Below are 9375 nucleotides of genomic sequence, written 5' to 3'. Positions count from 1 at the left end.
ATGTGGAGAGTCAGTGAGAGCTGGATAAACGACGTAAAATGTGTCAAAAGGAGTCTGTACGGCTGTCGATAAATGAACACATGACGTCAGTGGGAGAGGAGATATTGTGTCTTTTGGACAAACAGCAGCGTGGTGCTGATGTTTGTTGTGTGAAGCAGCTTAATGTCAGAGTGTTTGTGTTGGAGCGCCTCAGTGCGGCTGCAGAGTTCATGTGCAACCTCTTCCAGAGAGACACAGAGACACTAGAAACTCTGCTGGGGAAAAAAAACACTGCTGGGCATTGACTTTCCTATGGACATTGATCTACACACTGCAGGTATATCTGCTACACACACAACATCAAACTACACACTGCAGGTATGATGCAGCGTTTGCATTACAGCCAGCATGCCAGCGTAGTTCCCATATGGTTTCAAGGTGGGCTAAACCATATGGACCCCATGTCAGCAATGTCAGCGGCATCCACTTCAGTCCCAACTGCGATGCCCATTGCAGGCTATAAGTAGCTTCTACCTGGCCCTTAGGTGGGCCCCAACTAGCCATGTTTATGTGGGACCAAGGCGGGTCCTAACTGGCTTTGCCCATGCAGGCTTTAACTGGGTTCTACCTGGGCCCTAGGTGTACCCTAACCAACCACAGTGCAGTGCCCATCGCTCCAATTGTTGTGACGTCAGGGCTCTCAATACTGCACATTGGTGGAGGAGGAGGGGCCGCAGGGCGACCGCACACATCGCTGAACCAATGGTAGCCCACGGATGTTTCCTCTGTGGATTTACAATCTGCCCCTCTATGCCACATATCATCCGCACTACAGGGTCTTCACTGACCGAGCCACGGCCCCACTGACCCTCATGACGCTACGCCACTTAAACGTGCGGCAGCATGCGCTGGGTTGCCAGGTTGCACAGCCCTGCGCCAGAAACAAGCAACCACCTTCATGAAACAAAAAAAACACCGAAATGGTCCGCAATGTTCCAGGGGTGTCCCCGCGCGTCCAACACTCCACAGGGGGTCAGTGGACCATCAGGGGTCCGCGGACCCCCTGTGGACCCCCTGAAACATAACAAATATTATTTCTTCAAATTTTTCCCTTTTTCCAAAAAACTTTTCCCACAGTTTCACTCGGCGATTTGTGTCCCCCAATATACACACGGCCACGCTGGGCCCCGTGCGCGGCTGGGGTTTGAGGGGGGCGTAGCCCCCCGAAACTCTAGTATATATATATATATAGAGAGAGAGAGAGAGAGAGAGAGAGAGAATGCTTTTCTTTCTTTCTTTTTTGAGTTGCCCCGCTTCGTCCGCACCCACGTTAATTGCGTTTGAAATCATGACCCCGTCCGTCCGCGGCCGCGGGCTATATCCCTGGGGTCGTCTGACTTATTGGTGCACCCCCGTCAGAACAGTGGACCCCGGCCGTCGGAACACCGACCCGTCGGCATATTGACGCGGACCCGTAAACCTCTATGATGATGCTAACGCGCTAGCGCTAGCATGGTCCTTCCTTGAATTGCTACATAATACATAAGTTAAATATAGAATAATATGAAATATAAAATCGGGTCTTATGGGTCTGATTGGAGCATAATAGTGATCAATGATTAAGGTAATCATGCCTCACTCAGCCTGTAAACCTCTATGATGAACCCCTGTTAATATGATGATTACCTGTAGCTCTGCTGCAGTGTGTGGTGTACTCTAGCTGCATCGATCCCACTGGGTCAGGCAATGAGTGACAGATGTGACAGGGTGGAAAACGGGATATTATTATTATTTTGTTATTTATTTGATGCACTGTTTTCATCATCTTAACACCCTTTTAACCTTTATTGTGATGATGCACTGTGTATTTATGAATGGACAATGTTTTCCCCCGGTCCCCGAGCCACTTGGTATGCCCAAATTGACAATGACAGCGAACAGCTGTGAGATTGACTGAAGCTAGGGCGCGGTCCCCACGATCCAACCACACAGCAGGTTACGTCACCAGCAGCCAACCACGGCGGAGGAGGGCGCGGTGACTGCAGAGCGATGAGTAGAACCGCTCAGTTCAAAAAGGCAGAGGAGTGAGTAGGACGCAGAGCAGGAGTGTTTGTGAAAGGACCGGTGCGACACAGAAAGTCCCAGAGTTGTAGCCGAGGTAAAGGGCGTATGGAACGGGAGAGCGCGTGCTGCCAGCCACCGAAAGTATCGAGCAAACATTTGGCAGACGGCTCCATTATAGAAAGACCCGTGAAAGACTGTGTGTGCAGAGGGGAAGGAGAGGACAACAGCAGCAGAGACCAGACCATATAAGGAGCGGAGCAGACGACAGAGAGGCTAAAGTGTTGCATGCGCAACTGTAGAGTGGATGCATGCTGCACTGTCTTGGATGAGAGTGGATCAAAGGTTGGCTTGTAGTCTTGTGACATTTTTATTTAACATCTATCATAATGGTAAACCTGCACATTTGTTGTCACAGATAGAACCCACAAATACTAGACATGGCTATGACACAAGACAGGCTATGGGTGGTCAATTTACTTCGGCTTTAATACCTAGAACTAATGCACTTAAGAAAACAGTAATGTATAGAGCAGGAACATATTGGAATGGGCTACCACCACATATTATAAGGATAGACAATAAATCAAGCTTCAAAAAGAAATTGAAGGAAGCCATGTTTAGTCAAACAGTTAGATTTAGTTAGTTGTTTAATGTTTGAACTAGTTGTATATACTATTTTATTTTATTTTTTGAAATTATTATTTTTTTGTTTGTAATTTCTTGATTTGCAAACTTAAAGGTGATATACTATGTAATCATTTATAGAATTTGTGAAGATCAAAATCTTCAATAATTTTTTGTTGTTTGTTTTTAACTATGCAATGGTAGAATTACATTGTATTATGTTTTAATTGTATTGTAAAGTGTGAATGTTTGGACCCCAGGAAGAATAGTCTTCACTGTGGTGAGGACTAATGGGGATCCGTAATAAACTAAACTAAACTCCATCAGTAGGCAGCGAAAGCTGCCTTTGGAGTAAGTTTTCAATCCATGCAACACTCGTGTTTGTGATAGCCACCACTGCTAGCAGCCACAGTACCTTGTCTGTGAATAGATGAACTGGCCTATTGTTCTGTACTTCCAGACGGTGATAAAGAAACAGACGAACATTGAAGAGTCCTGGCTTGGCTTCCCTCCACCTGTTTTCCCCCAGTATTAGCACACACATTGTCTTAATTATTTATTGCATTTTAATAGCACCTGCACTTTACTTGTCAATAAGTATTTGATGCACAATTGCTATTATTTGCACGATTGCTGGATTTGCACACTCTGCTATTGGCCGAAGAAAACCCCCGGTGTTGCACTTGAATTGGCCTGAATCCATATAGTACTGAACGCACTTTAGATAGCACCGCACTTTACTTTTGTAAAAGTATTGTCGCCTATTTGCTATTTATTTTGTGCTCTTACTATTATTGTTGTTTTGCCCATTGTTTGCATTTTAGTTAGTTTGATTGATTGATTGATTGATGTACTTTATTTAGTAAGACATGAGAACAACAGTACATGGAAGTACAAATTCACAATACAAGGTCTACTAAACTGGAAGACTCATAAAAGCACAGAGCTTGTTTCAAATGAGTTCCCCATGCACACAAATCATGATAGCATGATTAGAGGCGCCATAGGAGGTTAGGGTTTATATTTTAGGATTGTATTATTTTTTGTATATGTTTTAAAGGCACAGAGGCCTCTTGTATCAGGGACGAACCTTAATAAATGTATGTTTACCCCTTTTTATCCGCTGTGTGGTCTCAGTTCCTCCTTGGTTTTATTGGTGTTGTGTTCTCTTTAAAGTATAGAGACTTACCCAGTTATCTCGAACCTGTAAAAAGCCTGTTAAAACAAAAAGAGTTAATCAAGGAGTTCTTAGGCTCCCTTAATCCAAACCTAAGTGGCGTAGTCTGCAAGGTTAATTATTTGATTCCATTGGTATACGCAACAATTACGCACCCCGCACTTTATTGTGCATTTGATATTTTATTGTTGCTAAAACCATTTGTGAATAAGTTGAAGGGTTATCCCACCTGTAAATTGACACAGTTAAATGTGACTCAGTCGGCAGTAGCTCACACAGAGATGTCAAAAATCCAGGCCAAATGCCATCAAATAAGCACAAATAGACCATTGCGGGGGTCTGTATTGAATTAAACGGTATTAAATGTCCCTGTCCATCCAAATGGAAAGAAAGATGGCTGCCGTTCACAACAAGAGAGCAAGGAGGGAGGGGTGGGGATACTGGCCTTCATTTATCAACGCAGCGTATAAACCGGCGTATATTTTTCCATATATTCGGCCGTACACCAACGTCGAAGTCACATTTATCAACGCATCCTACACAGCTGATCCGAGCGTACACTTGGTCCCAGCGTTGATAAATGTCACGGCTGAAACCGAGCGTCATTTAAATAACACGTCCTTAAATATTCTCAAGACGCCCCGATTTTACGACATGAAGACGAACCAGAATACGACCAAAGACATGAAAAGCCAATAAGAAATATTTTCGCCTCGCCGCACACGCACACGCCCCCCCTCTCTCTCGCTCTCGCTCTCTCTCTCTCTCTCTCTCTCTCTCTCTCTCTCTCTCTCTCTCTCTCTCTCTCTCTCTCTCTCTCTCTCTCTCTCTCTCTCTCTCTCTCTCTCTCACACACACACATGCGCCCGCCCAACTTCGTCTTTCCGTAGCGTAGCGGTACATGAGACTCGGGCGGAATGCAGTGATTCCGTGCCGCCACGTTAATATTGGAGCGTCGGGTTTATATCCTTAACCCAGCCAGGTTGTGTAGCCTACATAACTCTCTATGACATAACTCCATAACATAGGACAAGCTACTGTAAGTTTGTAGACCTCACTGTCCATGAAAAGGTGCCGTCCCGACCGCGGGACTCCCGGCGCAAAAGCGCTCGTATATTTTGGAAAATAGCAGATCTACAAGCTCACAACGCGCTGGCTTGTGAGCTTGTATATCTGCTATTTTCAATTCAGACAGATCTACAATCTTATCTGAATGACTGTTAAAGCAGTTTGTTTAAATTACTTTATAAAATGATATATTTTCACAGCGATTATTTATTAGTGTAGATATACACATTTAGGAGTGGATTATGTGTCTAGATGCCTGTCAGACAGTCAGACAATGCTGCTCCGCAGGTCTAGGATGGAATATACGGGTGCAGCCAACGTCAACAACTGGTCTCGACCAGACGTGAGATCTCAGCGTACGGTAGGGTGAAGCCCACGTCAGGATATATTGATAAATGCCGAAAGGTGCGGTGATTACGCCGTACGCTCATTATTTGGGCTGCACCGCGTTGATAAATGGGGGCCACTGTGTGTGTGTAAATGCTCCCCAATAAGGGGTGCGTTCGGAAATTGCGCACCGGAGCGCACTCGCCTATTACTTTGTATTGGCCAGTGCGCTCAGTGCTGTATTTCCGAACGCACCCCTGAAGTCCCCACCCCCCTCCCCGTGTGTGTAAATGCTCCCCAATCGGAAGTAAAGTCCCCACCCCCCAGGCCATTTTGGCAAGGCGAGTGTATAGACCGGGCTCTCCAAGCAATCCCGGCCGATCCTCGCCGGGCCGCGGGCCAATCGGCTGCACCCCCAGTGTATCGTGTTACCCTCCTGTAAGACTGTCTTCTGCGAGCACGGGCCAATTGTGTTCACATAGACACTCGGCAAAGCTGATTGCACCACGGTGGTTTTGAACCCACAACCTCTGTGGTGCTGGGCAGGGACCTTACCACTGCGTCACCTGAGCGCCCTGCAGTCATTTTAACCACACTAGTGCTTGCGTCAAACACCATGCATGCTTTTTGAGCTGATGCAGTGGCACACATCATCCCTGCCAATGTCACATTCTGCCTCTTACTTTGGGCCTATAATGCACTGCGCTGTGGATGAGCACCGGCTTCGAATGCTATCAATGCATTGAATGGGAGATTATCACGTCTTATCAGACCATTGAATGGGGCGAGTAGGTGACGAGTAGGCAATACACGGACCTACCCGCGATTTGTCAGACCATTCATTGGGCGTAATCAGGAGCTACTGACCTACTTTGGAGGCGGAGCAGTCCCCACAACAATATTTACGATTCTGTGCCTATCGGTACATAACTTCAACGGCGCTGAGTAGGCTCAGGCGAGCGTCGCACCGCTCCGGACGGCAACTCGGTCGATTTAGCTCCCTCGGTGGTCCGTCGCGGGGCTCCAGCTCGCCTGAGACTGCGCGCCTCCGTCATGGTCCGAAACCAAAACAACCAAAACCAAAACCGAAACTGAACTATTTAAGTCATCTCCGTTGGTAGGTCAGTATGTCTTGATAACACCCAATGAATGGTCTGATAAATCGCGGGTAGGTAATGCATTGATAGCATCCGAATCAGGTGGGATGAGCAACATTACACAACCCTGAGTAGGCCTGGCGGAGATCTGCCCTCTGTGGCACGACCCTTTCTAGTTGGAAGCTGCACTTACTGTGGTTTGTGTGGAGTTTCCCATTTCAGAAGCACATGAAGTGACGCATGTTAGTTTCCAGTCAACAAGAAAGGTGTGAATTTACAGAGAAACCACCTGATGACGAGATGAATAAAAAGCCAGCTCTGCTCTTAGACCACTGATACCTCCCCCACACACACACACACACGCACACGCACACGCACACGCACGCACACAATGGAGACAAACAACGTGTCGTCATGTGACACATTGTGAGCTTGTTGCTCTGCTATTTTCAATCAGCTGATGTAAAGTGGTAAAACTTAGGCTAGTTGCCTCTTTTGGGCCTGTTTTCATAGACCAGGCCGGACAGTTGTTTCTTTTGCTAAATCTGGCAACACACTGATTACCTGCAATACACCGGCAGTATAGGGAGGAAGTGAACAGATATTGAATGAAGCACACAGAGAAAAACTCAATGGCGCCCTCTGTAAGAGAGAGAAGGCTAGGAATAAGGTGGATATAGTGAAGTGTAAAGGGCCATGACACCCCAGGATGATTTTGTAGTTTGTTTTCCTGTTCAGGTTAAAAACTGCAGCAGATTAAAAACATGCCAGACTAGTAAGCGACACAGCTGCACCAAACCAAACATATTAATAATGAGTGTTACATTTTCATAGGTGAGTTCAGAGCCAATAAGGGCCAATGAGCAAGCATGATAGACAGTATTATTAATGATCAATGCTTATTATCAAGCGCTGAAGTCACTTAACAAGCACCATTTAATCCCCATCCAGAGATTCAGCAGCAACAGCAGCCAATAGGCTACTGCTAAGAGCAAGTGTCACTTCAGTGCTGTGTCCCCCAACCTGCACATTTTAAATGACAAGCGCCAAGGCCTAAAACAACAACCCTGCAACCAAACCCCATGATGAAGATGAAGATAAACCAACACACTTCTCAAGGTGTGAAGATCACAAGATAAATCCTTCTCTTTCTGGGAACCATTTTCTGCTTAACTGAAGAAGAGAGAGAGAAAAAAGAAAAAAAAAACATGTAACGCAGCAGAGATGACTGTCAAAACATCCTGTGGTTTATGAGTTTTCAGGTAAACAATTTGTTTCAAAATAACCTTTTTTAGACAAACACTAAACTAAAAAGTCTAAAGTCTAAAAACCCAGAGAGGCATAAGCTGGTGGTTCTCAAAGTGGGGTCCGGGGACAGCCAGGGGTCCTTGAGGGGGTTCCAGGGGGTCCACAGATGTGATAGTTAGGAACCAAATGGACCCTTATGGGGATGTAACTCTGAGAGTGTACAAATGGAACCAAATTGGTTCCATATTCCATTTGTACACTCTCTTATTTTATGGATTTATGGTGGTCTGTGGTCTAATGCAGGGGTTTTCATAGTGGAGTCCGAGAGGATCCCCAGGGGTCCTTGAGTGGTTTTATCCAGCAAAAATGTGTTCATATATCAAAATCAGTTTAACCCTATATTGCCTATTTGAAAAAAATCATGAAATATTTTGATTATTATTTTTTATCTTTTTACATTTTTGACACCACAAATTTGGTATGGGGTCCCTCCCTATATAAACACATTTTCAGATGGGGGTCCGCCGCCAAATTAATTTAGGGGTCCTTGACATGAAACGGTTTGAGAAACAGTGGTCTGTAACCACAGACCACATGCACCAACACACCAACACAGCTTCACAGGAACATAAACATAAACTAAAATAGACTGAGGTACTCTCACATGGTTTGACTTAATTTATCGTATTTCATGTTACTGTCTGGGTTCCTACTTTAATTATCTAATCATTAGATTCTAATGTCACTGTGGTAACAAGGAGAGATTTGACCTGTGACAGTTAAAGCCAATGTATTCTTTGAGAAACAACGCAGCGATTGACACTTGAGTACTTGAGTATCATTTCAAGTTTAAAGAACCAAGCTGTGAATTTGAGTGTATTTATTATCTTTATAACTCAAAGCACATTAATCATTGGTGATTGGGCTTCAATGATTTGTGTACACCGAGGAACTTGAACTCACTGACCGATTCCACTGCATCTCCATCAATGAAGATAGGCGCATGCTCTCTCCTCGGCCTTCTGAAGTCCACCATCAGCTCCTTGATCTTGTTGACGTTGAGGGCCAGGCTGTTCTCCTGGCATCAGAGAGCCTGTAAACTGATCTCACATCTGTGGTCAGACTCATCATTGTTGACGATCTGGCCTTTCACTGTCATGTCATCAGCATACTTGATGATGACATTGGAGCTGTGTGTGGCTATGTGGTATGAATAAAGAAAGGAAGGCTAAAAAGTACGAAAAACCCATAAAACAACGTAACGAGCACAGTCATAAAATACAGTAATATGTACAGTAGGCTAAAGGACAATTTATACTCAAGTGTCAAACGCTGCATTGTTGCTCAAAGAATACATTTTGGCTTTAACTATCACAGGTCAAATCTCTCCTTGTTACCACAGTGACATAATCTAATGATTAGATCATTAAAGTAGGAACCCAGACATTAAGAAAGTACCTTGTAACATCAAATAGTATCTGAGGATGGACAGACTGGCTCAGTATTACATTGTAGACACATTCTAGAAGGGGAACCAGTGAGGGGAAAATGAATTTATCAACACAGTCAAATCCTGCTAATTGAACTCAGAGAGGGTTAATTTTGGGCGGCCCTCCAGCAGTGTACCTTATAAACCGTAGATATAGAAACGTAGATACCTCATTGGCTGCTGCAGTTCTTTGGATCGATCTGTTCCGCGGTCGCCATATTGGAAGTGGCAGTCGAGCCTTCTAATGCATTTATGTCCATTGAAGCAGATGGTCTTTCCACTATAAATAAATAAGTGAAATA

This window comes from Gymnoscopelus microlampas (assembly GCF_963454915.1).
Source record: "Gymnoscopelus microlampas genome assembly, chromosome: 11".
Classification (NCBI taxonomy): domain Eukaryota; kingdom Metazoa; phylum Chordata; class Actinopteri; order Myctophiformes; family Myctophidae; genus Gymnoscopelus; species Gymnoscopelus microlampas.
The sequence above is the reverse complement of the archived record's forward strand: the minus strand, read 5'-3'. Positions refer to the sequence as shown.